Source organism: Aphelocoma coerulescens, chromosome 6, assembly GCF_041296385.1.
Source record: "Aphelocoma coerulescens isolate FSJ_1873_10779 chromosome 6, UR_Acoe_1.0, whole genome shotgun sequence".
In the NCBI taxonomy this organism is placed as follows: Eukaryota; Metazoa; Chordata; class Aves; order Passeriformes; family Corvidae; genus Aphelocoma; species Aphelocoma coerulescens.
Window position 1 is genome coordinate 32,131,175 of NC_091020.1, and position 27,981 is coordinate 32,159,155.

A 27,981-nucleotide genomic window follows, 5' to 3' on the forward strand; every position below is an offset into this window, starting at 1 on the left:
ATTGGTTAGTAGACCCAAAAGCAACTCCAGATAAGGAAGTATAAGTTTAAATTTAATAGAAGTTTAAATAATCAAAATGCTGTCCCTCAGATAAATACTGGACAACATAAATTCATCTGTTCCATGGAACTACACAAATCATGGAAAAAACATCAGCCTCATACAACCTTTTAAAGAACATCTTGAACTGAATGAAACTAATTTAGATTTTCTAGAGAAAAGTGGGGAAGATTTCTGGGGTTTTTTTTCTTAGCTGTTCACTTTTTTCTGGTATTCAAGTAGTTCCTCGTGGATATGGTCCTAAATATTTAGTCTATAATCTTCTTGTATGAAGAATCAATGCTCTTAAAATCCCAGTGATCTGAGGTCAGTTAAGCTGTGATCTCTGAGCTGGTGCCACCTAAATTGCTCTTCCCTTTCAGATGGGATGTCTAAGCCAGCGGAAAGAAAAGATTCAGGTGAGATCTCCTGAGAAACATGATGAAACACTCCCAAAATGACATCATAAAAATACTGTTTAGACTTTATTTTTAAAAGGTAATACTTTCTTTTCGTTGTTTAGACGGTAGCAAGCTCCAGCTGTTGAAATGCGTCCAAGTACCAGGGCAGAGAGGTTTCTAGCAGCCAAAGCAGGAGTGAGAGAGGGCTCTGCTGCACAGAACAGGACATGCCCAGCAGTGTTTGACACATGCATCCATACCTACCTATCTCTGTTTCTGTATGGATAGATCCATAGCTGCTCCATTCCTCCTTCAGCCCACAGGAGTTCCCTTCCTACATTCAGCCTCACCTGAATCCCCCATGCAGGTCCCAGAAGACTGGAGGAGAATGGCTTCTTCTCCCACCTCAAAGGACAGTGGGGAAAACTTGGCAAAATCCTCATGAGCTCTTTTTTCCTACGCTGGCAGGTAACACACATTGCACCCACTCTGGTGGCTTCAGCATTTGCAGCCTCTGGAACAGAAGGAGCAGCTGGTACTTGAACCATGGCTCTAGACCTGGCACAGCCGCCTGTGCCAGCCCGCATCAAACCCACCTTCCCTTCTGTTTGCTTCATATCTAAAGGTGATGATAATATTTAGGTGTTCTTTTATGTGGTACCAAATGAATGACTCTGGGTAAGCTTTTTCCATTTATTAATATCCTTTTTCCATTTCACCCCGTGGCATGTTAGGTTTGTTACTGCACGTGACCAGATCCTGTACTATCATCACTTCATCGTCTTCCCACCAGTAACTTTCACTTGTTCTCATGTTGTTTCCATGCATTGCCATGTTATAGTGATAGAAGCTAAACATTTAGATGATAGGGAGTATATATAGATGTGTATCTATATAGATTTGTTCATTTCTGTCTGTGTAAATCATTTCATATGTGTGTGTATATACATGAATGTCTGTACCTGTGAGAAATACTGTACAAGCAGACATATACATAAGAGGTGTTAGGCACACCACCCACAACTGACTGAAGGACAAAGATTTTATAGCAAAGCTATCGAGCATTTCAATACCTTTTTAACATTCATAATAGACTTTAGGATAAGAAACCCAATTTGGTTGCATTTTCCCGTGGCTGCCATGAGCTGTGTTGCATTTGTGGGTGGTGGAAATTTTCCTGAGTTGAAAAGATTCCCACAGCAGGAATTGCTGCATATCAGAAAGACTATTCTGACCTCTAATCAGTTTCCCCTCTGTACTGGCAAGAACTCCTCAAAAAATGGAGATGTGGCATTTGGACTGCAGGTTGGGATAAGAGACACGTCCTTTGCCTCTCTGCAGAAAGTGAGCAGGAAACAGACAGGCATCCCATCCACTGCCTTGCTCTCCTTGCACTTTAAAAAAGTCCAAATTATTTTGGTTTTATGATAATGGATTTACTTATCCTGTCAATGGAAAGTCTAGAAAATGGTCTTTCAGCTTAGATTTAGTAATGGCAGGCCCTAATTAGAGTTTTAATTGGATCATGATGTGCTTCACAAGAAAGGCAGCCTGCAAAGTAAACATTGACCAACAGTATCTAAAATTGCCTAACTTGGGTCAGTTTCTGAAGTATTTCTCCAAAAATTCAGTTTAATTGCGTGTGGATGTATCTATATACACACATAGACACAGAATTGATTTGGGGGGAATAATTAGGGAAAATGACAACATGAAATACTTGATTGCAGTGTAAAAATGATTAGTGCTATATTGCAAGTTAGTTATAATTTGCTTCCATTAAAATGCAGCCTGCCAATTTAGAGACCCTGCAGCCAGAGAGAGGCATTTATTATACATCAAGAAACCTGGCCCAGAGTGTTGCTGTTGAGTGTCTGAGCAAATAATCAGAGATCATTTTTTGGTGCAGCTGACTCTGGAGACAGAAAACGAGGACAATCTCTCCTTTCCTCCCTCTCAAAAGACATCCACCTTTTGAAGCAGGCCTGGTTTCTGACAAGCATTTATTATGAGTAGTGAATTAAGCTCTCCTACCAAAGCACATCCTGACAACTGAACTGACAGTTTAACTGATTTCTTGCAAATTTTAACAGTAAACAGCGGCTGGAGCTGCATAAATACAGCCTGCTCTAAAGAGCTGATCATCAGAAGGCTCCCAGCCTCCTGTAACAGAGAACTCTGCCTTGCTCTCTCTTGTTCTTCTGTCTCCTCAGCCCACCTGAACAAATTAAGTTGTAATGAGTTGGGCGTGGAACGACCAATTAAAAGGGGAAATGGTGGAGAGGGTAAATTTAACCTCCAGGTGGAAGTCATAGGCCACACTTTGGGGGATGAGCTGGCACCTCATCCATCTGATTCTGTCTGCTCTGGCAGAGTAAAAGCAGAAAACATCAAATGTAGCTGAACTAGAGCATCTAGGTTTTTTTTTTTTTTTTTTTTGCTTTATAAATTCTAGAATCTCTTTGTGTTTAACTTTTTATTGGTGTGGGGTTTTTTTGTTTTGAGATTTAAACAGTTTTCTGGCTTGGCCATAACAATTGTGGAAGAGAAGGAAATCCCCAGAGGAGGGAAGCAGCATCTTCAAAATGCAGTCACAGAAGGTTAGTGGTAAGTTTATTTCAGTCTTGAAACTCTTGAAGCAATTACAGTGAGGTGATACCAGGCTTATTTCCATGCTGTTCATTGAAATTGTTGGTTCCCTTTCATAGGTTAAACTTGCCCCTCCAGCCCCTTATTTTCTCTTCCTTCCCTGCAAATGCAGCAGCAGAAGGAGAAGCTGTGGCTGATGGGAGCAGCTCATGAGCAGGTGCTGCAGGGAAAGCCAAAGTTCCTGTCAGACCAAACGCAGCAGGTGGTGAAGGCAAGGCTGTTAAATACTTCTCCAGTGTGACTTTTTGGAGCCCACTTAAAGGTTTTCTTTCTGGAAATCAGATCCTCAAGTTGAAAATACTTTTTTTTTCCCCATGTCATTGTCACGGCTACTTCATTTAGCAAAGAGTGGCTGCAGGTCAGGGAGGTTGCCCGTGACAAGCTCTGTTTCAGTGGCTGCTTTCCAGAGGTTTATTGAGAGATAGTGTTATACACTGGGCAAAACAGATGCCAGCAGGTGGTTTTAAAAAAGTGCAGTGTTACTACTTTTCACCCTGGTGTAGCAGGAGATAATAGAGTTACAGTAGACTTGTCTGGCTTTTATTTCACTTACTGTAACTAATAAAAAGCTACAGGCAACAAATTTCAGTTGCTAAAAGGTCATCTTTGTGCTTTATTTTGTGTGGTCATTTTTTCAAACTGATTTCATATTTATTATGGCCCTACTGAGTGGATCTTTTTTTTATTCCCTGCTTTTGGACTCCACCCACAGGCTCATGAATAATAGTGTACTTTGGTGACCCTTTGGAAATACTTTTTTCCAGCACTGTTTGTGAACTTTTGTACACACACCTCTTTTACACCTCTTTGGTTTCTGTCTCCAGTAATGCTTTATGTAAGAGGCAAGTTCATCTGGTGTTTTATGGAACGTGCAGGACCAGCTACTTTAGAAAGTTTTGAGCTTCTCCAGAGCTCTGTATCTCTTGTCTGGATTTACTGTGTAATTCCTTTCTGTTGCTTCAGCTCCAGCATTTGCTTGTGCTAGGAAAAACCAGCAAGGTTTCTGCTGCAGATGTCATTTTTTCAAGGCCAATTTTGGTCTTCTTGGCTCCTAAATGACCTTTTTCCTCAGAGGTTTGGTAACCAACCACTTTTCTTTTGCAGAAGAAAAGTGCCTTGGGGACAAGAGGGTGTTGATTAAAGCAGTGGACCTAATGTTTGAAAGGCAGCTGGGGATCTTTGGAGGTGGGAAATATGATGATAATAATAATAACAATAATAACAACTAGTTGTCCTCTTTAACAGAATTCCATTTGCCTGAAAAACTCCTTGTGAAGAAGCTATTCCAACTTAATTACTGGGGGATAAGGACATCCTAGGCCCTGGTGTGCAGCCTATAAAGTTGCAGTTTAGCTACTCCTTGTTGTATGGGAATTCCATTCCTTGTCCTGCCAGAGGAAGGATTTTTGCAACCAGACAATTAAGCACGTTGAGTGTCATGTGAACACAAGGTCATATTTTAGGAATAATTGGATCTTTTCTCATAATGAACTTCTGAATTGCTCTTGGCCCCTGTTGACAGAAAGCAGAAGCAGAGGGGCTTTTCTTGGCCTCTCAGGAGAACCAGGCAGGGTTTTTCTGGTTGAAGAGGTTCCGTGGCTGTTGATGCTGCTCTGGATGGGTATCCTTTGCTCTGCTCCTGGTTTGGGGCTGCAGACAGAGGCTGAGCTGGGCTCTTAGCTCGTGTTTGTGGCTGGAGAGAGGAGCCTGGGCAGAACCCCCCTGCTTGGGAGGGTTCCAGCCTCAAGCCAAAGCCACTTGCTGGAGGAAGGATTCTCTGAGCATCCCCATCTCCTCTGAGCTGAGAACACCCCAGCACTGCTCTGCAATTTCTCCTGGATGAGCTGAGAGAAGCCAGGTCTCCCCAAAATAAATAGCACTGATTGGTCTGTTCCCCCCTGGCTGACAGGAACATCCCCCAAATACCTTTTCTGTTGTGCCCTTAATTCTTGGAATGATCCATCATCTCTTTGCAGCTCTTTGGGAATAATGGGGTTTGTTTTAGGGTCTTTGTGGGTTTTTCAGATCAACATTTTGCAGTTCCCTGGGCTGGTTCAGCAGGAGCTGACTCGGGCACAGGGAGGTGAACACAGATGTGAGGGTCTGGAGCTCGGCTTCACAGGCTCCAGGTTACCTGTGCACACATGAAACCCTGGATTTGAGGCTTCTGGGGAGAAAGAAGGATGGAAGGGGCTTGGGGTTTGTTTTGAATTACAAAAATTTGACTTGCAGCATCTGTGTTTGAAGTTACCAGAGCAATCACTTGCACTGCAGGTGGTGTAATCAGATGTTCATGGTGGGTACCAGCTGTAGCTGGAAATCATTCAAAGGAAAATGACAATCCCAAAACACACACCAAAAAAATAACCCCAACAACAAAACCCAAAACAAACCAAAAAATGCCAACAAACAGAAAAAAAGCCCCACCAAACCAAAAAAAAACAAGCAAAAAAAAAATCCCCAACCCCCCCCCAAAAAAACCAAATAAACAATAAAAATAACCAACCAAAAAAACCAACACAATATCCCCCCCAAATATCTGAGTCTTTTTTATCCTACCATGTTCTATTTCAATCATTTCTTTCACCTGGAATTTTAGCTGGTACCTACAGTAATGGCAATACTGGATCTCAATCTCTGGTTGTTTGTACAATCCCCCCTGAACAGATTTGGAGTACTTGTTTGCTTGTTTCTTAATTCCTGACAGCATGAAAATTTCATTTCCACAATCTGAAGATTGATTTTCAGATTACCAGCATTGATTTTTTTTTTTTGCTTTTTCTATGTTGCCCAACTAAACAGGAGCTGGCACATGCAAAAGGCTGTACAAACCACCTCATGCCTCCTACATTTGGGAGAAGGCAGGCATGGCCATTTTTCCAAGCTGTAACAAAATGGAGAAATTTTCTTTCTCCTTTCCCTCTAGAAAAAATAGTTCTTAAATCCTTATCAAGCCAAGGAGCCTTTTCTTTCTGAGTGTTTCTTCCAATTCTACTCTCTGGTTTGCCTCAGCATCTGCTTTCTTTTTCCACTGCAGAGCTAAGCCTGGCTTTAATTAAAGGGCAGCTGAAAGGCAGATTAATGCATCACAAGGAAAAGCAGCCTTGCTCATAGGGAAAGAGAGCAGGGAGGGAGTTTGTCAGGGATCACCTGGATGAGATGTTTCCTGGTAGCAGCTTTTTCTCCCAGTAGGAGTAAGCCAATGTGGAGGGAGTTTATTCTTATTTTATGTCACAACCATCTCATCAAAAAGCCAAGGCACATTCTTTGAACTGAACTGAAATCATCTGTTGATCCTTTCTGACTGCTTTGCAGGCAGATTCCTCGGCCACAAGATTATTTGCAAGGCACGTTTTTCTCTTTCCCGTTCCAACACCTTTTCATGTTTGATGAACTTTTTAAATGTTTGTGTTTCTGTGTAAGTCCAGCACCTTGTGGTAATATCTTAAATTAATTCAGGGACATAAGTCCCAGGAAGAGTGGCTGAGGGAGCTGGGAAAGGGGCTCAGGCTGGAGCAAAGGAGGCTCAGGGGGGACCTTGTGGCTCTGCACAAGTCCCTGACAGGAGGGGGCAGCCGGGGGGGTCAGGCTCTGCTCCCAGGGAACAGGGACAGGAGAGAGGGAACGGCCTCAAGTTACACCAGGGGACATTCAGGCTGGATATTAGGAAAAATTTCTTCACTGAGAGAGTGGTTAAGCACTGGAACCAGCTCCTCAGTGAACTGGTGGTGGTACCATCCCTGGAAGTGCTCAAAAAACAAGTGGATGTGGCACTTGGGGACAATCTGGATTAGTGCCGTGGTGGTATTAAGTCAAAGGCTGGACTTGTTGATCTTGGATGTCTTTTCCAACATTAATGATTATATTATTATTTAATTTATTACCATTGTTCTTATTATTTTTTATTATAATTATTACCACTATTAGTGTTATCGTTATTATCGTTTTAGCATTATTGTAATTATCATTATTTTGCCCCTTGCTGTATTCAAAAAGCTGTCATGAGCACCTTCCCTTTTCAGCTTCAGTTTTCCCTACTCCTAAAATTCCTTCCCCATCCCGTCGGGGTTTAAACACGTCCCCATCAGCAGCTTTAATATGGAGTTATTTCACTGAAATCCTGGGAGTTTCCGGCTGCTGCAGGAGAGGGCAGCAGAGATCAGCGAATGGAGAGGGTTGGGCACCGCACGCTGAAATCACCTCAGCCAAAGGGACCGGGTTTTTCTTTCCTTACTTCAGTCCTGAAGGAGCGGCAGCTCCCAGGCACCACCAGGCAGGAATGATCTCAGATACGGATTTCAGCATCAGCTGTAAATAGCTGCAGGAAAGGAAAGAAGGGCATTGAGAGTGTCCAGTTTTCTTATAAAAGTAGGAGCTCAGGTCACCATTAAACGCCAGGCCACACCTCACTTGAAATGTGTTCTGATTTGGCAAGTAGGAAATGCTTGAAAATGCATTAATAAATGTGATTTTAAACTTTATTTTGCATCTAATGTCCTAAAGGTGGGGGTTGCTTTAGAACTTGGTTGTGGTCAAGTCTGGTTCAGTTTATTTCTGTGCTGAAGGATTGCCTCTTAATTATTTAGAGTAAAGGGGAGATTTGCTTCCTAGAAAGTGCTGAGAGCAGATCTAATGCACACACAGAAGTTGCAAAGTGTGTCCTGTGTTGGAGCAGCAGAAGGAAAACTCTTTCTGCATTAACCTGGGGATCAGAGGATGCTTGTGCCAATAATCTCCAGTAAAGTGCTGGCAGCACTCCTGGGTACCAGCAGAGATCACAGCACCTTCTCCTTTGTGTCTGTGCGTGGGAAGAAGAAAGAAGCAGTGAAAAGTTATGACAGGAAAAGTTCTTTCTGATGGGTTTCAAAGGTATAACCCTCAGCACCTGCTGGTGTGGGTGCCTCCAGTGAGCAGCAAGTTGTTGTCTGTGAATTTTATATGATTTTTGTATAAGTAAACTAAAATCTACTGGGAACACAACTGGGCAGAGGCACCAGTGTGGTTTGGACAACAAATATGCTGGAGTAATCTTTTATTATTGTTATTAAATCTTTTGCATGAGACACTAAACTCTCCCATCAGCTTCACAGCATCCCCCCTGAGGGGATACCCAACGGAGTGATTTCTCTTTCAGTGGGCACTTGCCATGGTGCTTAAAGCCCTGCTTGAGCTAATTCTGAGCCCAGGGCAGTTTTAGCTCAGCTTAGGAAGCAACCTCTGCATTTGCAGCTGGAAAACCAACACAGAAGTGGGTTTGATTTTTTGGTAGGAGCACCTAATGTCTGTAACTAGTGACGGGAGTCCGTGGTGGTGCCAGTTCTTGAGGCCCAGCTCTGCAAAGGACATGGTTTTGTTCAAACCCTGTGTGTGTCCCTGTGGAGGACAGGCACAGGGAGGTTTCCTCTTGTGCTTGCACCAAAGCATCTCCCCTGCTGCATCCAGTTCTTTATGGTCAGAAATGGCAGGAAAACAAGGAGAACAAAGAATCTGATACTGACAGGACCCTCACCTTTACCCTGACAGCTCCTCCAAGGAGTGAGGCCCTGGCACAGGTTGCCCAAAAGTGCCCCCACATCCCATGGGTTCGGGGGCTGCTTTGTCTCAGCCCTTGGGCTGGTTCTCCCAAGAGTTTGGGGTGAGATGTTCTGAGTGTTGCTGTCTCCCTCACTTGCAGGTTTAGCCCAAAGCCAGCTCACACTGATGGCACTTGCACCCCAGGAGAGGGATAAATTGCTCACATAAATAAAGATGATGCAAACACTGGCACTGCCAGGGGAGCTCCCTCCCAATAGCAATTCTGGATTCACTGATGCAGTCTTTGCTTAGCTCTCCTCTTATAAGAGAAGCTAATTTCCCTCTGCCAATATCAAAGTTGGGCCAATGCTGGCCAGGCTGCTTCAGTCCCCCTGGTCTGTGCTTACGGCTCTGGCTGTGTCTGGGGGTTGTCATTTCTTCTCAGGAATATCTACTCTAAAAGAGTCCATATAATTTTCTTTTTTAAATTTATGTTTCTCATGGCTTCTTGCTCCCTTGGTGAGAACTTCTAAAGGTGCCTTTTGGCAGATTTATTCCCAGGTAAGTAAAAATGCCACAGTTAATCCCTGACTGCTGGAAAGGCCAGGAGGCCCATGGAAACAATCAGCCTGATTTTTGGCCTTCCTAAAGTAAGAATATCTTTAAGAGTAACTAAGTGTAATTTTTAGAGGACTTCCCCCTGTATATCAAATATTTATGTGACTTCTAAAGTACAAGATCACACTTGATGAGACAAAAGGGAAAAATACCCGAATTGTTTTGTTTCAAATTTTCATTTGTTATAGAGATGTTTAACTATACAACTGTTAGAAACATTTAAAAACACATCAACAAAATAAGTTACTGGTGAGTATATCTATCCCTTTGCCATATAGAATGCTCAGGAAAAACCTGTCAAAGCCATTTTTATCTGAGCTTATACAGGAATAACAAAGCAGTAGGAAAGAACCATGAGCATGGACTGGAGCATTTTCCCAGGACAGCTCTTGGCACAACACACAGGACTAATGGACTTTTGGGGGGCTTGTAACAATATTTCTGGAGAGGAAAAGAGACTTTGGAATCTTTGCAAGGGTATTTGTTTGTCAGTCTAAAGCTTCTTAGCCAGTACACAGAGGGTGAGAGGGGGATTGAAGGTATCAGCCAGCCTTGTCTCTATTAAAAGCTGGTGTCATTTCCCAGGAATACAAACCAAACCCAACAATTATGGAGCAGGGACTGAGCACTGCTGTGCTCCAAGAGTCGCTGCCATCCTTGGGGAAGAGCCAAAACGAGCACGACTGGAGCAAAGGACAGTGACAACCTTAATTTTGTGCATCTCAGAAACGTTTGTAACTGGGAAGAGCCGAGGAACCCCAGCAGGAGATTTTCAGATTGCAGCACACCATGCACTGTGAGCAAGGCATTGCATGATGTCAGTTTTGACCACCTTGTGCTGCTGACATTTGTCTCTCCTGATTTTCAAGGCCCAGTCTGTTGCTGTTAATTTTTTTTTACTCTTTCTTATTTATAGGAGGAGCTGGCTTTCTGCTGGCGGATCTTCCCCATCCTTTTCCTCTTTCAGTCTCTTGTAGATGATAACATGTTTTCACAGAGGAATGACTCAACACTGAAAGGCTCAGTTCCCTCCAAAACCTTCCCTCCTTTTCACATCTCTGTAGGATTTCATCCTTGCCAGCTCCTCTCTCAAGTTCCAAGCTGCTTACGTATGTAACTTTTGAAGACAGTTCTCTTCTCAGTGTCAGAGGGTTTTATGGCAGTAATTATCTCAGAATGAATACTTTGTTGGGATTAAAGCTTTCAGTTAATGTCCTTTTGGGCTTTATTTTGTTTTGTTGGTTTTTTCTTAAAGTTTCTGTGTGCAAATCATAGGCTGCTGTTTAAATAATTAAAAGTTTGGAAGGTGAAATTAAAGTTTTGCCCTTTTTTCTTTGACTAAAAATGTTACAGGTTCCCTGTGGGAGTCCAGTTCAGGATTCAGTAATAAAACTGAGTGAAGAGTTAATTGCTTGGGCTCTGTCCCATCCTATTGTCTGCCCTCTGACTTAACAGCTAAAATCCTTAAAATGACATAGCTGGGGGGAACTGTGGCATTCACATGAGGTGAATAATCTCCAAGAGAGCTTTTCAAATTCTCTGTGATGCATCTTCAGGATGTAACTGAGCAGTGCTTTTCTGAAGCCAATTGTACACCAGCTGAGGGTCTGCCCAAAGATTCCTTGTGTACCACGCCTTCCCTAAATTCATTCAAGCTATTCAAAGAGAATCAAATGACAGTGGATGTAAAAAAATTAAGAAAAAAAAAATCAGCAAAGTGAGGTCATATTTGCTTTGAAACTTTTTAGAAAAGGATTGGATTCTTTTCTGCAACATTGGCAGGCTCTGATTCAGCTCTGGCAGTAATTATTCAGAGGAAAGAGGGATTCTGTATGAGAGAAAGAGAGAAAATACACATAATTCCCAGGGAGTCTTGACAGTCTGTGCAATTATACTGATTTCTGACATCTCTGGACAGTGGGAGAGGATAAAAATGAAGTTCATATTTGATACACATGAATTCCTGAGGCAGAAAAGCCAGCTTGTCTCCCAAGGTGCCACAGGATCCCACGTCTGCCCCTCTGTTTCTGGTCAGGCAGGAGGTCGGCTCTTAGGCGCCCTCCCCAGATTTAGAGTCTCATTTAAAATTACAACTTCTGCTAAAAACCCTGTGTGCTGCCTTTCCAGAGAGAGCTGGCCTGGCTTCAGCTTGCAGCCATCCATCCTGAGGTGGAGCTGGGGATGTTTCTATTAGCCAAAGCCAGGTGGGAGCAGCTCTGACCCCTGGGCGGGGTGATCCCAACAGCATCTTCCACGGCCAGGGGCACCCAGCTCCCAGATTTCTGCTCCCATGTGGTGTGGGTGCAGTGGATGTACCCCTGCCCCAAGGCTCCCACTGCAATCCCCCTGGTTACACAGTTTAATCACTGCCCACTGTGCTGGTCCTGATCCTTCCAGTGTTGTCAGGCTCAACTTTGGTTAAAAAAGTACACAAAATTCACCAAAATTTTGTGGGGTATAAGCAGCAAAATGATTTTCCAGTAAAAACTTTCAGGTAGATGGGTCAGTGGGCCCTGGGGAGCTTTTTTGGTGCATATGGTTTTGAATCAGGGCCAGAATTTGCTGTTCAGGGATTAAAAATCCCTCTCGAGCCCTTGTTTAAAATGCAGACAGTTAAATTCTGTTCATCTTCACTAATTCAGGCATGCACAAAAAAATGCACAACAGGTTAGTGACACTTATTTTAATATTGATTAAGTGCAAAGACTGCATTTAGTAAAACACCTTGTTCTAAACTGGATCTGGTTTCCTCTATTGAGTTCCATTTTTCTCTGTTTTATGTGGAATTGTGTTCATAACAAAAAATGGTGTGTAGGACATACTACAATTGTTGTGGATGATCTTTATAGAATTGAGTTTATTGAGAATTGTTGCTGCTTTTAATTTTCCTCTGGCAGAGTTTTGAGCCCAAGTTTAAAATCCAGCCTGGCCTTGGACACCTCCAGGGATGGGGCAGCCACAGCTTCTCTGGGCAGCCTGTGCCTGGGCCTCACCACCCTCACAGGGAGGGATTTTTTTCCTAATATCTCATCTAAACCTACTCCCTTTCAGTTTGAAGCCATTTCCCCTTGTTCTGTCACCACACGCTCTCGTAAAAAATCCCTCTCCATCTTTCCTGTAGAGGTTTCCTTTAGCATCTGATTCCAAAAACAGATCTTGCACCTGAAACTGTCATGTCTCCAATGGAACTTGGTGGATGAGGATGTCAGAGTCAAGTCAGCAGCCTGGAGGTCCCTGTGAGCCCCTGGCCACCAAGCTGATAAACAATCTCTGAACAATATTTGCTTTCCCGCTGCATCCACCACCCTTTGCTTCTCCAAGCTACTGCAGGATGAATTCCCATTGCCTTGTCACTCCCAGCTCAGAATCCCTCCCTGCTGACTCCCACAGCCTCTCCGTGGCTGGGCTGCTGACTCAGGTTGAAGCCCTGCTGTGCCTCTGCTGACTCAGAATCTCACGGGAGCCCTTTGCAATGCCTGCCTGTGCTCATGCAATAGGGCAACCAGATCCCCAGACCTCGAGCCAGCACGGGGCCAGCAGGTTAAGGCTGGGAGCATGAGGCATTAGCCAATAATACCTCTCTCATCATCCCCAGAAAAGCTTCCTCTGAAGTGGTTTATTCCCACTCCAAATTGGATGGAGCCAGAAAGGGAGTGCTAGCTCGGAGGCATACACGGTGTACACTTAATAAAAAGAAGGTTTCAAGGGAGGAATGTGTGAGCTAATGCAGTCCCAGAGCAGCAGCAACTCGTGCTCCAACAGGTCCTGTGTGTTTTTGTGGCTGAGGCTGATTACCTGCCCCTGCTTGTCCATGCTGATTGTCTCCTGCCAAGTGAGTGCTCAGCTCTGAGTGGTCAAGAGACTCAACACGTCAAGGAACAGCTCCCAGGCTGTCAGGGACTAGATTTCCTCAGATGTACAGGTGGTGAGGTAGCATTGTAATCACCTCTATTTAGCACAAGGTCAGTTGGTGTCCAAGCTCCCATTGCACAGTGCACACACGACAGGAAAAAATAGAAAATAGAGCAAAAAAGGACATATTTCAAATAACAACAGGCAAAACCATCAGAGCATGTTATAACGTCCTTACCTCTTGAATGGAAAGTTTCTAAGGGGGATTTTGGAATCTATACCAGAGAAGTTTTATTTTTAAAGGAACCGAGGTACACATATACTGGGAGCAGCACAGATTGAGTGTCCAAGGGCAGAAGGTTGAGTGACTGGCATCTCATGGTCTCTTACACTCTAGTTTTATGTTCTGAAAAATATATTTTCACTGCCTGTATAAATGACAATCTCTAGTTTATCTTAAGAGATGCTGCCTTTTGAGTTTCAGTTGGCATCCAGGTATCCCAGTGTGCTCAAGCCATGAACTCCTCCACACAGATCACACATCTGAACTATTAGAAACTCTTGTTAAGAGGGGGATAAGTGTACTCCTGAGCTATTGGAAAGTTCAGGCGGTATAAAAAATTTCCTGCTTCAATGAGCATTTGAAACTCAAGTGTTTCATTACAATGGTCATTTGGAAGCTGGAGCTGGCAGCTCTCGCTTTGGGGGGAAAAGGATTGTGACAGTAATGAAATAACAGTTAAAAGTGTGAGATAGCTGACAGTGTTCATAAAGTAATTCCCTCTCAAAGTGAACTTTTAGTTCAGTGTCAGCAGACCTCCTGAAGAAAATATTAAGGCAGAAATGAAAGTATTCCTAGAGAAGGCTTGATTTGTGGGGCAGAAGGAGTACAAGGGAGAGAGGGAGAATGACTTCTGAGTGCTCCAGGGCAATTCAGGCCAGAAGGGTCCCCAGGAGAGCTCTGGTCCAACCTTCTGCTGTGAGAGGGTCAGCTCTGGGACCACACCAGGTTGTGCAGGGCTTCCTGTGGAAACCTCAAAGGATGGAGCCTTGCAGCCTCTTGGGGCAGCACTGACCTTATCGGGGAGAGATTTCTGTCAGGCACTTGACTCTAGATATCAGAAACCACGAGAAAATGTGACCAGTGGTGGCCTTTGAGACGATTCTCTTTCTGTGAAGAGACAGGAAGGTGCACCTTTGGTTTTTGGGGGGCAGCACTTTGTCACTTGCCCGCTCTGTTTTGGGAGAGTATTTATCCAGCCTGTCCCGATGGAGCTATTCCAACTGATATAAGAGATCTCTGGGAGGTAAAGTGAGTCAGAGTCTGTGGCTGGACCCTTGTAGGAGACAGCAGACAGGAATTCTGGCTGGTGTGGCCCCCACTGCCTGCCCAGCACTGGGCACAGCACAGGGCAGGTTTCCTATTTGTTTCCTATTTGTTGCAAAGATGCAGCAAAGGACAGAAACCACACTCAGGTTTCTGCTTTAATCACTGAAAATTGCTGAAGAGCAGCAAAATGATGGTCTGGAGGAGCAGTCTGAAGAGCTCCAGTGTTTGGTACACAGCCTCAGGATGTCCCAGCACCACTCCTCACATATTCCAGTTTCAGCATCTGTTTAACCATGGCTGACCAGAGCCAAGAACTCTGAGTATTGGATAATCAGATCTCAAGTTGATACCTGTTAAAGCAGGTGTGTATTACGAGTTCTGGATGTCTGCAAGCATTTTCAGCTCTGTTGATAAGTCCACAGGGTTTTCTTTTTTCTTTCTTTATTTATGCTTCTCTTCGAATATGCTTAACTGATTGTGTACAAATACCAATGTTTGTTTGTCTCTGGGAATGTAGGAGGTAGGAATTTTGGGTTTATTTACTTGTTGATGCTGACCTCTTTGGGGGATTTATGTAGGTATCCAAAATATGATATTTGCAATTCCTACCAGTCATTAGGTCAGACCTTATGGCTATTTAATAAATTCCCTGAGGAGAAGGTATTTTTATTATAAAGTATCAGAATGTGATGGTTTATTTTAACGGTTTTTTTCTCTGCATAGTATATACTGATTTTGATTGTTGTTTACACAAAATTTCATACACTTTAACAAAGACTATTGAAATTTCTAAATACTTACCAGGGTAATAGCTGCATTTATGATTGATTTTTATCTGTAAAGTTTGACCAGCTTGGAATGGAGACTGATGTTTTAAAACCTGTTTTTCATATCCAATACTATTGTAAATGGAAATTTTTAATTTTAAAGCATTTAAGGGACTAACAGCAGGCTTTAAAACTGTGTACTCAATGGAGTGGTCTTTACCTTCAAAACCCAGTTACTATGGAAGAGACTCTCATATGACTGAAGGTTGCAAGACTGGGTCCAGAGTAAATACTTGGTTTAGTTTGAGAATATTCTGAGTTCTTTGAAATGTTATTCAAGATATCCTAAAGCATATTTATAATTTACTGGAAATATTTGCTGTCCCCAACTTATTTTTCTTTCTCTATTGATAGCATTTGATGTATACTTGCTCTAGCTGGTAATAACCCAGTGTTTAGCAGATATTTACCATTTCCTTTGAACACTTTCAGGTTAAGTAACCAGAGGTTAGAATATTCTTTAAAGAAATACAAAAATCAAACAAATTAACAAAAATCCCCCTTTTTAAATTTCCATCATCATAAGGAGAAGACTAAAATCTCAAGATAAAATATAAACTAAAGATACTGAAATTTCATCTGAGCTATGACATGGGTCCTGTTATGTTTATGACTGCATTTCCACAAGTCGTACAGAAGGCAAAAATCTGGGGGGAAATGTACATACTTAAAATGGCATTTCACTGGAAATTAGACACAGATCCTGACCAGGTGGCTCCATGGAGGCCTTGCCTCCTCCCAGGATGGCCCCTGTTCCGTGGCTGACTCAGGACTACTGCACCAGCTGAGGGGTGAGCTGGTCTTTCTTGCCTCCACAGTTCCTGGTTCTCCCAGAATTGTGCAGATCACTCCAAGCTCTTGACTTTTCTCGTCCACATCTCTTGCTGAAGGTGGATTTTGTGCAGCCAGGAACAGGAGCCTCACTCAGCTAAAGGGAAAGGGGGAGGCAGTTGGACTTGTGGCCAAGGAGTCTTTGGGGACACTTGTTTGGTCCCCATCACTGTTGTTTCTGTCAGGTGAAGCCACAGAATCCCAGGATGGTTTGGATTTGAAGGGATCTTAAATCCCATCCAGTGCCACCCCCTGCCATGGGCAGGGACACCTTCACTATCCCAGGGTGCTCCAAGCCCCATTCAACCTGGCCTTGGGCACTGCCAGGGATCCAGAGGTGGCCACAGCTGCTCTGGGCACCCTGTGCCAGGGCCTGCCCACCCTCCCAGGGAACAATTCCTTCCCAATATCCCATCTAGCCTTGCCCTGTTTCAGTTTAAAGCCGTGTCCCCTTGTCCTGTCTCTCCACCCTTTGTCCAAAGTCCCTCTCCAGCTCTCTTGGAGCCCCTTTAGGCACTGGAAGGGCTCTAAGGTCTCCACCAAAATGTGTTACCACAACCTCCTTGGTGCTTGTTTTCCTAAAAAAATGCTTAAGGAATTGATTCCCTACAAATCCACTTTAGGACACATCACTGAACTATTGACTTGTTTGATAATATTTAAATTTCTATCTAAAGGTTGAGAGTTCTTGAGAGAGCTGGTTAAGAACCAACACTGCAGTGCTGGGCCCATCCCTGGATGCAAACACATGAGCCCAGCCAGCATTTTTGTGTCTCTGCCTGTGATTAATGGACTTGGGGTATTTCTGCTCTAAACTGGACCGAACCTGAGCTGACAAATATTTTACCAAAGCAAGGAGCAGCCTGGTGTGGGGGAGAAGGCACAGAATCAGACCCTTTACCTTCATCTACCTCCCAGCAGCCTCCAGAGATTTATTTTATTTTGACTGTGATGGTGAAAACAAATTCACTGCTTGTGCAGGTTGAGATCTTATCAGACAAACCTTAGTGAAAAGCACATTTTACATTCGAGCTGTGAATGCTTGAAAACAGAGGCTTATAAGGACATTGCTGACAAGGTTTGGCATTGCAGCAGGGTTGATGCCAACATGGTTGGTTAAAATGATCTTGTTTTAAAGGTAAGGATTTGTATTTGGTTTTACACGGTAATGCCTTGGAAAAAAAAAAAGAGGGAAAACTTTACTTAAGATGAGTCATAAAAATGCTTTAAAAATGTTATTAAGATTTAAGGCATAATGCAGATCCTATAAATCTACTCTGCATTCTTTCACTAGGAATGACTGACTTTTATGAAAACTAGGGACTGTAAATCAAGAACCTAAATAAGGGGGGGATTTTGATGTGTAAATATAGATTATACATTAGCTGAGCCCAGACTTGACTGCCTCCTGCTTCTAGGGGGGCCACACAAAGCAGGCATTTATTCTCCTGAGCAACACTTTCACCTTGTAAAAGCTGCTAGGCAAAAATATAGTTTATCATTCCTCTGGGGAGAAACTTTTTTTCCTAGTGATTTGGGCAGGGGATTTGCTCATTGTCTCGCTCAGCCCTGATTTTCTGCCTCCCTGCTCAATCATTTCTTGCTTAGGGCGGTGTGTGTGTGTTTTTTGAGGAGATGGCATTGCTTCTGAAAGCAGTCCTGGGGCTCTCTGAACACAGATGTTGAATAGAAGGTTAAACCCAACTGGAAGCATAAACCCAGCTAGAAGGATAAACTCCACACGTGGGTACACACACCCCCTTTTTCAGTCAACACAGGTGGGGTTTACTGGTTCTGGAGCTGTTTTAAGCAGCAGCTTCCACTCTAAACCATCTTTCAAGATGCCAGGAGCCTTCCACCCCCTTATCACAAATACACTTGACCATTTGCATCCCTGGCCTCAGCTCAATCAGTTTTCGTGCCGTTCGCTGGTCTCCAGCCGTAACTCATCCGTCGGGATCCTGCACTGGGAACACTCCCCTGTGCCTGCAGCTCCTTATCAGGGCAGCCCTGGCACAGCAGCCAGGCTGACTTAACCTTATCTGCCTCGGGCTTCTATATTTAAACAAGGAGGGCTCTTTGTCGCTGAACTAATACCAAGCATAGCTTGACTGGAAGCCTGGCTTTTAAAGAAAGGGCATCTATCACTTTTATGTGGCATTTCAAAGCAGAAGGCATTTAATAACACTGAGAGACAAAGGAGGGAGTCTGTCTTAATGTACAACCAGCCAGCTAATGATTAACTTCTCTTAATACTTAATAGGTTTATGTAGAAAAAAACCCCAGCCAGCCCAGTGCCATGGGGTGGCTCAGAGTTTGTGTGGAGGAGTTTGCTGTGCTGTCTAAAGTGATGTGAAACCTGTGTGCAGCAGGTGGGCAAGAGTATATCATACACTTCGAAAAATGCAAGCAAGTGATGCTCAGCAGCCTTTAAAACTGGAGGAGGAGGGTTGGGGTTGGGGTTAGGGCAGCAGGGAGCATCCACCCTGCAGGAGAGAGCAGTGAGTGCAGACCCTGGCTGAAAAGAAGGTGTAGGCTGAAAGACATTAGGTTTAGATTAGATATCAGGAAGAAATTCTTCCCTGTGAGGGTGGAGAGGACCTGGAACAGGGTGCCCAGAGAAGCTGTGGCTGCCCCATCCCTGGAAGTGTCCCAGGTCAAGCTGGATGGGGCTTGGAGCAACCTGGGATAGTGGAAGGTGTCCCTGCCCATGGTAGGGGGTGGGACTGGGTAAGTCCCTTCCATCCCAAACCCAGCTCTTATTTGTGAGAAGGAGCTGCTGAATTTGTTCCCCCATCAGATTAGAAGAGAGAGAGGAACAAACTCCTCATCCTCACTCCTCCTCCAGTGGAAAAATGCCTTCATATGTCCAGTTTCCTTTTTATGAGAGCATAATGCAAATGAGGCCAAAAAAAGGCATGTTGACTTGCCAGTGCATTTCCAGAGAGTTGGAAGCCCCTAATCTAATTTCTCATGAGGATGGTTGTTACATGTCTTCTCAAAAATAATTATATGTATGTGAGTTGGTTGTGATAAAAAGTCTCTTTTTTGTTGACTGTGAGCAACTCTTAACTTTGTATGTGCAGAATGAAAATCTGGAGCTGAGTGTCCCTGGATAGGGATCCCTGGGTGGTGATCTGAAGGGGAGTTTCCCTGGGCACCTTCTGAGATCTGTTTGCCTCTCAAGAGCATTGCCTGGGTCACTCAAAGGGCACTTTGGACACGCTTTTCATGGGTTTTCCTGGCAGGGAGTCCCAGGAGTCCCTGTAGCTGCAGCTTCTCCTTACATTTTGGCCTGAACCCCCTTCAGAGGTGTGTGAACTCCTGTGAACCCAGGCTGCACTCAGGACATGGGGCTCTGATTATTAAACACTTTTTCAGTGTCTGTAACAGCTTTCACCCAAGGACCTCAGGACACTCAAATGCACTCATGATTAACTGCTCACTCCACACTCTGTCCCTGTAGGAAACACCTGGGAAAGCCATGTCAGCTCTGAACACCCTTTCCCAACATGAGAACATGGTGAAGAGGGACCTGGGCTGAAATCTCATTTAAAGTGCCTCAGACTGCTCAGCAGCTCTGCACTTTGAGTGGCTCCTGTCTATAGCATGATTTAAAACAAATACAGGTGACATGCCACAAAATACAGATGTCATGCCATGTAAATGCAACATAACAAATCTGCTTGATGATTACAGAGTGAGATGAAGGGCAGTTACAGGTTTAGGGTGTTGGTGTACAATTTGAAGACCTGGTTTCCAGCATTTCCTTCTCCCATTACAGGATTTTGGAGGGGAAGGTTAAATCAGTTCTGTCTCCCTGTTTCATACTTATTTTTATTGCTTTATTAGACTTACTGTGCTTGAAACAAAGAAGGTTTCTCATGCAGAAACAAGCACTGAAGAGTGAGCTCTGCCCCAGTGTCAGGGTCACAGTGGCCAGGTAGGTGGTGTGGATAACCCATGTTCAATTACTTCCACTGAACTGAGAGCCAGCAGTGGGTACAGAGCCTGCCTGAGCTCCCTTGCCTTGCTCTGGGGACCTCTTGCAACACAGAGCAGTCTTTGCCAACACTTTCATACCAGTCTCTCCTCCACACAGGTGGTGTTTAAAGGGAATTTGGTTTATTTTCCTTTTCCCTTCATTGTTTTTTTCAGTTGCATCTGTCCCACAGCCCAAACTGCTGGTGAGTTTGTTGTCTGTGTAACTGGATTTTGTCTTTGCATATATTTGAAAGCAACTGTCAACACCAATCCTTAAGCCTTCTACCTCCTTTCAGTCTTTCAGACACAGCTAAGCCTAAAACCACAGAGCTGCCCTGCCAGCTTTCCTGCATGGCTGGGATTTTATAGCGATATCACCCCTAGGTGTGACTGACAATTCATAAAACCCCAGAAGCTGGGGGTGGAAAAGGCTCTTAGGTCAGCAGTTCCATTTCCCTGCCAGGGTGGGATGTGTCCCAGGTGTTTCAGAAGTGCTGTGCCAGTGGTGGGTGTCATTAATCTCTGTATTTCTGAGCCTAGGACTGAACCCTGCTGGTTCTGAGCACCACCACCTAACAGCAGTGGGAGTCCAAACTGCCCAGTTCTTCCCAGAGCTGGGACATCATGGTTTGATCTCCTGTGACCATCCATGTGATCAGCACGGGGGTGAGCTGGCTTGCTAACACAGGGCAGGGTTTTCATTGTTGGTGAGATTTAGACACTTGCTGAACCTGCTTGGTGTGATAACTCAATCTGGCCTTGCCTGTGTTTAAGTCAGGGAGGATTTTCATTCTGCTACAGGGTAGTTCATTCACAGTTAAGTGTGCTCTTCCCCTCCTTAACAGTTCAGTACTGTGCAAATCACTAGGGTCTTTTAATATGGTATCTTTTGCAGAGGACTTTTCAAGCTATTCTTCACTAGGTAGATATCATAACATTTTTCTTCAACGTGTAGAATTAGGGTTATTAGAGTATTTTTTCCTTTTTTTTCAAGTAAAAATGAAATTCTTTTACTATTTACTCTTAATGTGTCTGACACAAAGAAAAGAGAATGAAAGCAAATAGTAACTCAGCTTTTACCACAATATGAAATCCTGTTTGCTCTCTGCACATCAACTGTTGACATTAACCAGCAGATATGCCACTTCCATGCCAGGGTTTCATTCTTGGAACATGAGATCAGTCTGACTCTGTGAAAATAAACACTAAAGAAAACATGCTCATTAAAGTGCTCAGCTCATAAAGGCCCCATGCTCAGAAACTTGGGCAGCTGCTGCCACCCCACCAAGGATCCCTCAGCTCACAGCTCTCCAAGATGTATTTTAGCAGGTAACCAGCCTGGTCCCGTTCCTGTCAGGAGCTACATGACTCCAGTTTTGCCCCAGCACTGCGTTTGGAATGAGCCCTTTTCTCCATACTGCAAATGTCTGTTCCTTTACTATTTTTCAGTTGTTTCCATGTCATGATAACCTCGCACTTCCTTGGCTTGTTTCATTACAAAGCTGGAGATTTGTTTTTCTTTTTGTGAGCTTCCCCAAGCCCAGAAATGACCCCACAGTGAGGTCCAGCCTCCTCTGTGCCTACTCTTCCTCCACAGAGTCTTTTACAGAAGGTAAATGTGGCATGGGCTGTCCTTGCCTGGTGCTCAGAAGATATTGGGACATAAGAAGCATAACATAAAAAATATGAAGAAAAACGAGAGGGAAATCCTCTTCCCTAGGGTTACAATTAAAGCTGAATAGGGAGTTCTGAGTTGAAAGGTAGAGGAATTAATTTTGTTTCAGGTGGAGCTCCTTTTGGAGGGAAGTGTTGAAATGAGAGAGCTTTGGGGTTAAGAAAGTTGTTATGCTCAAGTAAGTGGTAGCTGAGAAATTGCTTTAAATAATTTCAGTAAAAGTAGTGAGCAGGGAAATTAATTTCCTTTCAAAATGATGTGGCAGAAAGGCAAAGCCTTGGGTTACAGCTCAGACAAAAAGCAAATGCTTTCCATTAAATTCCTGGTGCCTGTCATACTTCTGCAGCTATCTTTGAGATTTACAGTGCAGATGCCCTGGTTTGAAGCGCCAGCTCACCTTGCCTGACCTCCCACATAACACAGGTCTGGGAGTCTGACCCTGTAATTTCTGCATCAGGCACCTCTCTCTGTCTGAGCTATAACATGTCCCTGAGATATCCATCTGCTCCTGACTGGAAGGCTGCAAGCAAAGGAAATCCATCACATCCTTAGGTAGCTGTGTTTAAATCACTGAGATAAGCCTGCACATCTAAGGCTTTACCTGAAGACAAGACAGCAGCAAGAATTTGCTGAGGAGGCCAGAGCTCGTGGGAGGGTGAGAGGCTGCAGATCCTGCCAGTGTTTTCCTGAAGCTGGGAAAGGGGGAAAAGGCAAAGTGTTGCTCTAATTCCACTGCAACTTCAGTGTAACATCATTCTGCAGAGAACTCAGTGGGAAATGGATTCTTCAGGAGGGCTTTGGAAGACCGGTGGGCTTGGGTTTATTAATTATTGGGTGTTCAAAGCTGACTTTATTTGGGTGATTAGGCAGTAATGCCGTAGAGAGAACAAATTAAAACCTCTCTGGGAAAAGAGAAAGGATTCTACCTGTGAAAACAATTCTATTTGGTTTTGTATTATCTGTGTACAGGTCATCTTTTTTTTGTCCCAACTGTTTGAAAAACTCATTTTGAAAGTATTTCACTTACTGTTTCAGCATTTGAGAGCCAAATCTACTGTCTATACCAAAGACTTCAATGAAATTTAAGCTCCATTATAAAAGAGCAAAGTTGTCTGAGGTGACATTACATGGAATAAATTTCTTTCAAGCTAACAACCTCCAAATGATGCTACTCTCTAGTAGTGATAAACACGAACCCACATTTCAGTTTTGTTGTTCTTTATATCTATATAATTATATTCAGAGTTTCTCAGACCTGAACATGAATTTCATCTGGGCTGATTACAGTAGCATTAGAGGATATAGTTTCTCTGTTATTTAAGCAATATATTTTTAATGAAAGTTTGAGCATAGGTGCCAACTTATGAGCCATCCAAAGGCTCTGTATATTTTTATATAGATATTTGGATGTATTTTAACATCTTGAAGAAGTTTCTTGTATTCCCCCCTTTATATACTGTATCTTTACTGCAAACCTCTAATGTTCCTACATTTTTGCTTCTTTCCTTTTTCATCTCCCTCTTTCCTTAACACAAACCTCCAGTTCCTAGCTCAACATTTCTCTCTGCCCATCCAAAATGTTGTTAACAGGGATGCAAAACAAAGTAGAACGTGCTGGGCTTGTTTAAGGGCAATTATCTCAAATGCAGTTGACCTGTGCTTTGTGGGTGAAAGAACATTTTTAGAACTTCTAAATAAGGGGCTAGGGCAGTGTATCTTATCATTTAAACACCTACCATGCCTGGGGTAAAAAGAAATTAAAATATAAACAAGATAAAAGCTGCCTGAGTACCTGTGGTATGAAGACCAAGGTGTCCAGGGGGAAAAGATGAAGGAGAGAGATTGGAAAATAGTGATATTCATTAATCTATCAAGACATTCTTTTTTTGGGGGGGGAGAATTCATTAAGAGAAATTATGCAGGATGTTATCTGAGGGGACACAAAATACTGAAGTACATAAGAACTTTACCTTTCAGATAAATAATATATTAAGGAAATATATTTAATTAGCAGCCTAATTTCAGAAATATGGACTAAACTCATTAGTCTGTGGTAGCTGCCTTGACCAATCCATTATGACTGGAAGGATTTTGTCTGCTTAGAGCTGCTCTTCTGAAACTTCTATTATTACCACTACAATACTGGAAATCATAAAAACCAGGGAATTTAGGGCTCCTATGCATAACACATCAGTGCATTAAAAGTCCTCATTCTGAGGTCTCAATGCTGCTTAGAATTAACCCAACTGGAAGCGAATACACAGAATTTCTGCACAGAATAGCAGGAACGTGCTCTACAGAGCATTTGGCTACAAAGATTTTCACTTCAAGGCATCTATTGTACCAAAAATATAAAGACTTTCTTTCTTCTAGCAGGCATCCAGGAAAAAAATGTGCAGATTGCTGTCCTGTGGAAACTGTAGAGAATTGCTGGAGGTCAGGAGCACCCTGGAACTCCTACAGTTACCGGTGCTGCTTCCTGTGCAAAACTTTTCTGTGAAAAAAGGACATTTTAAGCTTCACAGTAGAGGTAGGATTTATTGCACGAGACATTAAATGTTTAAAAGTTGGGATTCTCTGCCAAACTGATTGTCTAGTTCAGGCAAATAGGTAGCACGAGGTAGCAGCTCTTCCCACCCATTTGCAGCAGGTGTCTGATGGGTCTGGTGGGTTCTCCAGCCCTCGTTAATCTCCCTCCACGCATGAGCAGCAGAGGACCTACCATGTTGTCAGGCAGAGCGTTGGAAATATGAAGTAAAATGTTTATTTTCCAAAAGCAATTAGGTGTGAGTGAGGCCCTGTCTGTTTTGGGCTCCGCTTCTAAAGGAGTGGGCTAGAATTTGGCAAGTGCTGGCCTACCCAGTGAATGACGATATTGAAAAGTGAAGGCCCAGAGTTTGGAAAGCAGCATCCAAATAACTCACAGTGGCTTCTAAACCATATCTTGAAGAAAAAAACCAGCATTATGCTGTTACTATAATAACATTAACAGAGATTAAGTTAAAATTCATTTTAGTTAAAGTAGATTAGCACTGTCCAATATAATCCTCTGACTTCCAGAACACTTTGAAAGTCTAATTTAGCTATTAGATCACAATAAGAATTGAGAAGAAAATTATGTACAGCCTCCATCTACATTAGGCTGGAAGTATTTTGGGTTTGTTTCCTATGCCCTGCTTTCATTGCTTCTTTTGACTGCTTCATGGGGTATCAGTAATTATTACAGAAGCAGAATGAAAATAAATCAAAGCTTTTCTAAAAGCTTATAGGAAGTATAGACTCGTAGCCTAGGAAAACCTTACCAAATTCATGTCAACTATACAGCCTGTGACCACAGAAGTGTTTTAGGAAATTTTCTTTCATTTGCCTTAATTTTAGGTATCAGGAGGTGCTTAATAAGATGCCGTGTGTAATTCTGGGGTGACCTCTGCTTTACAACTGCAATTAGCTGGAGACAGGCTGGGGTTTGTGCAGTTGTCTGCTGGGAGGCTGAGGGGATGCAGGTGGGAGAGCAGCCGGTGCCAACCATCACAGCAGAGCTCCTGGAAAGGGAGGTCCTGGTGAAAAATGCAGCCACATCCCTGGGTCACCTTTCCCTGCTGCACCTCCTGCTCTGAGGGAAGCCTCGCTGTTCAAAGCCTCACATTGTACCCACGGCCTTCCTAAACACCATAAAACACCCTCTGGCTCGGTGTGGGTGGGCAGTTAAAGCAAAGGCAAACAACCAGCAGTGCCAGGCCGTGGTTTTTTAAGCTGTGGGCAAGAGGCATTTCGAAAGGAGTGACCACAGCGATGTGGGAAACACCTGCAAGGGTTTGTTGTGTGGGAGTCTCTGCAGTGGGACCCAACAGGAGTCCAAAGCCCACCTGCAAGTTCTCTGCAAAGCTGTTGCAACAACATCTGTAAGGCAGGAAGAAAATGCACTCATTTATTTATTGGTCATGTTTTGTTTGTGCAAATGAGACAGGCACACACCAGTCACTCTAGTGTGAGTGAAAATCACCTCCCCATCATCACTGGGGAGCACAAGGACTGGGAAAAGGGCCAAAGGTGGTGGCTGTCCCCTCCAGAACAGCCCAGGATGGCACACCTGCACCCAGGGGTGTGACACAGCACTGGCTGTTTACCTGGGGTGCTTTAAGACCTCTGTCTCAAGATTTACTTGCCAAGAACCCCGCAGGTACAGCTGTGATTCACAGATGTCAAGCTGACAGCATATTTTTATCAAACACACCTTGTCTGGTTTCATTTGATGTCTTAAAAATATCACTTCGAGTGGGGAGGAGACAAACTTGCTCCATAGGAACAAGTAACTTTATATAACAAGAATATAACCATTCCTAGGTGAAGGCCAGAAGGGAATATTTGACTTCCTATGTAATCCAGGGCAGACTGTGTTATTCCACAAAAGGATATGTTTTAGAAAGACATCCGCTTTTGTTTAAAAATTTTAAGGGATGGGGAAACCATTCATGAGAAGTTCTTGCAGTGACTGACTGCTACTGAGGAAAAGTCATCACCCATTTTCCAGTTTGAATGTATGTGGCTTTAACTTCCAGTCTTTCAGTCTGTCTTTGTTTAATATGTTTTTTTTTTTTAAATCCTCTAGTATCAGTTTGGGGGTTTTTTGTACATTTCACTCTATATTAGGGTCAAAATAGTGGCAGGTCACCTTTGGAAGTTTAAATAGGTCTAGCTTCTACAGTTGTTCAGAATTTTCTAGAGGTCATATTATTCTTTCGTCTGTTTTGGCCTGTCTCCACTGCTTCAGTAACAGGAGTAATACATACATTTCTTCCAGATTAGGTCTTTTAATTTCTTATTCCCTCTACATTTCTTTATAAACTTGCTGCTGGGTTGTAGCATGGTTGACACCTTCCCAGCTGATGAGCTGCCATGAGGAACAGCACACTTGGCGAGGCAGGGGAGCTTCTGCTGCAGCCCAAGGCTCCAGGAGAAATTAAAGGAAAACAGCCCCTTCTCCCTGGGTGTCCTGATCCTCATGAACACAGCCAAGAGCACAGTAAATTAGAATAAACAGCCTCACACTGAGGGAGCCCCGTGCCCACAAAGGGGGTTCAGTGCTAGGAGAAGGTTTGATTTTATTCATTTACATCTGTAACAGTTTAGGAAAATGCCACGGTTACGTACGATGCTGGTTGTTAATGTCACTGCGTCCCTATAAAACCCATCCCAGCAGTGGTCTGGAGTCATGGCAGGAGTACAGCTTGGAGCTGTGGAGGTCTCAGACCACAGAGGGTGTTGGTTTTGTCTCAAGGCTTTCTCTGGACTCTGGCTGCAGGATCCAGCACGTATTGGCGTCATATTTTACCAGGCCCCTCTCTCCCCCTGATCCAAGCAAACTGAAGGCTGTGTAGCCATGGTTGGTGTGGGAGTAATTCTAAGGGAAAAAACAACTGCAGAGAATCTGGGATAGGCATGGTACTGGGTTATATTTTCCTACAAACACACTGTGTAGTCAAGTCCCCCAACAACAAAAGTTTATGGGATATACAAAGATATATCCCTGCCCTGAGCTGGCTGATGCTGATCTGAATCTTTATAGGCTTAAACACCTGGTGGAAAGAGTAGAAAATACCTGTAAGATCACTGAGTGCAATCATTCCCCCTGCAATCTCAAGGCTGCCACTGGCCCACGTCCCCAAGTGCCACATCCACAGGGCTTTTAAATCCCTCCATGGATGGTGGCTCCACCACTGCCCTGGGCAGCTGTGCCAGGGCTGGACAACCCTTCCCATGAAGAGATTTTTCATAACATCCAATCTAAATCTCCTCTGGCATAATCAAGAGACATTTTATCTGTTTCCTGTATCTGCTTAGATCTATTTGCTTTGGTCTTTAAATAACCCATCGCTATTCTTTAGGGGGCTTTCTCAGTCCTGTAGAAGTTGAAGGTAAATGGGGTTCTGGCTCTCACACTGTGAGTGAGACTTTTCAACATTCTCTTTAGAAGATCTTTTCAGAGAGCATGACCCAGAAAATATCAGGCTTTACCTTTATTGAGCTCTCAGTGACAATCAGGAGCAAACCCATCCTTCCAGTGCTGAACTGGATAGGCTGGATTGAATAATAATTGCAAGGTAATAATTAGGTTATCCCAGGATGCAATTTTTACAAGTTTGCTTTTCACAGAACACTGAACACACATCATTGAGCTTCTATTGTCTTTCCTCTGTTTTCTCAGAAAAAAAATTAAAATCTCCCTTTGTTTGAATAATATCAAAAATACAAAATTAAAAA

General features: G+C 43.5%; 1 long non-coding RNA gene across 1 annotated transcript in view; it reads left to right on the plus strand.

Moving 5' to 3' along the window:
- The first annotated feature begins 2,750 nt into the window (after nucleotides 1-2,750).
- Nucleotides 2,751-27,981, plus strand: part of LOC138112688 (uncharacterized) — a 35,335-nt gene continuing 10,104 nt past the window's right edge. The window contains exon 1 of the long non-coding RNA XR_011151807.1: nucleotides 2,751-3,040. This is a non-coding gene — a long non-coding RNA (uncharacterized lncRNA). The remainder of the gene's footprint in view (nucleotides 3,041-27,981) is intronic.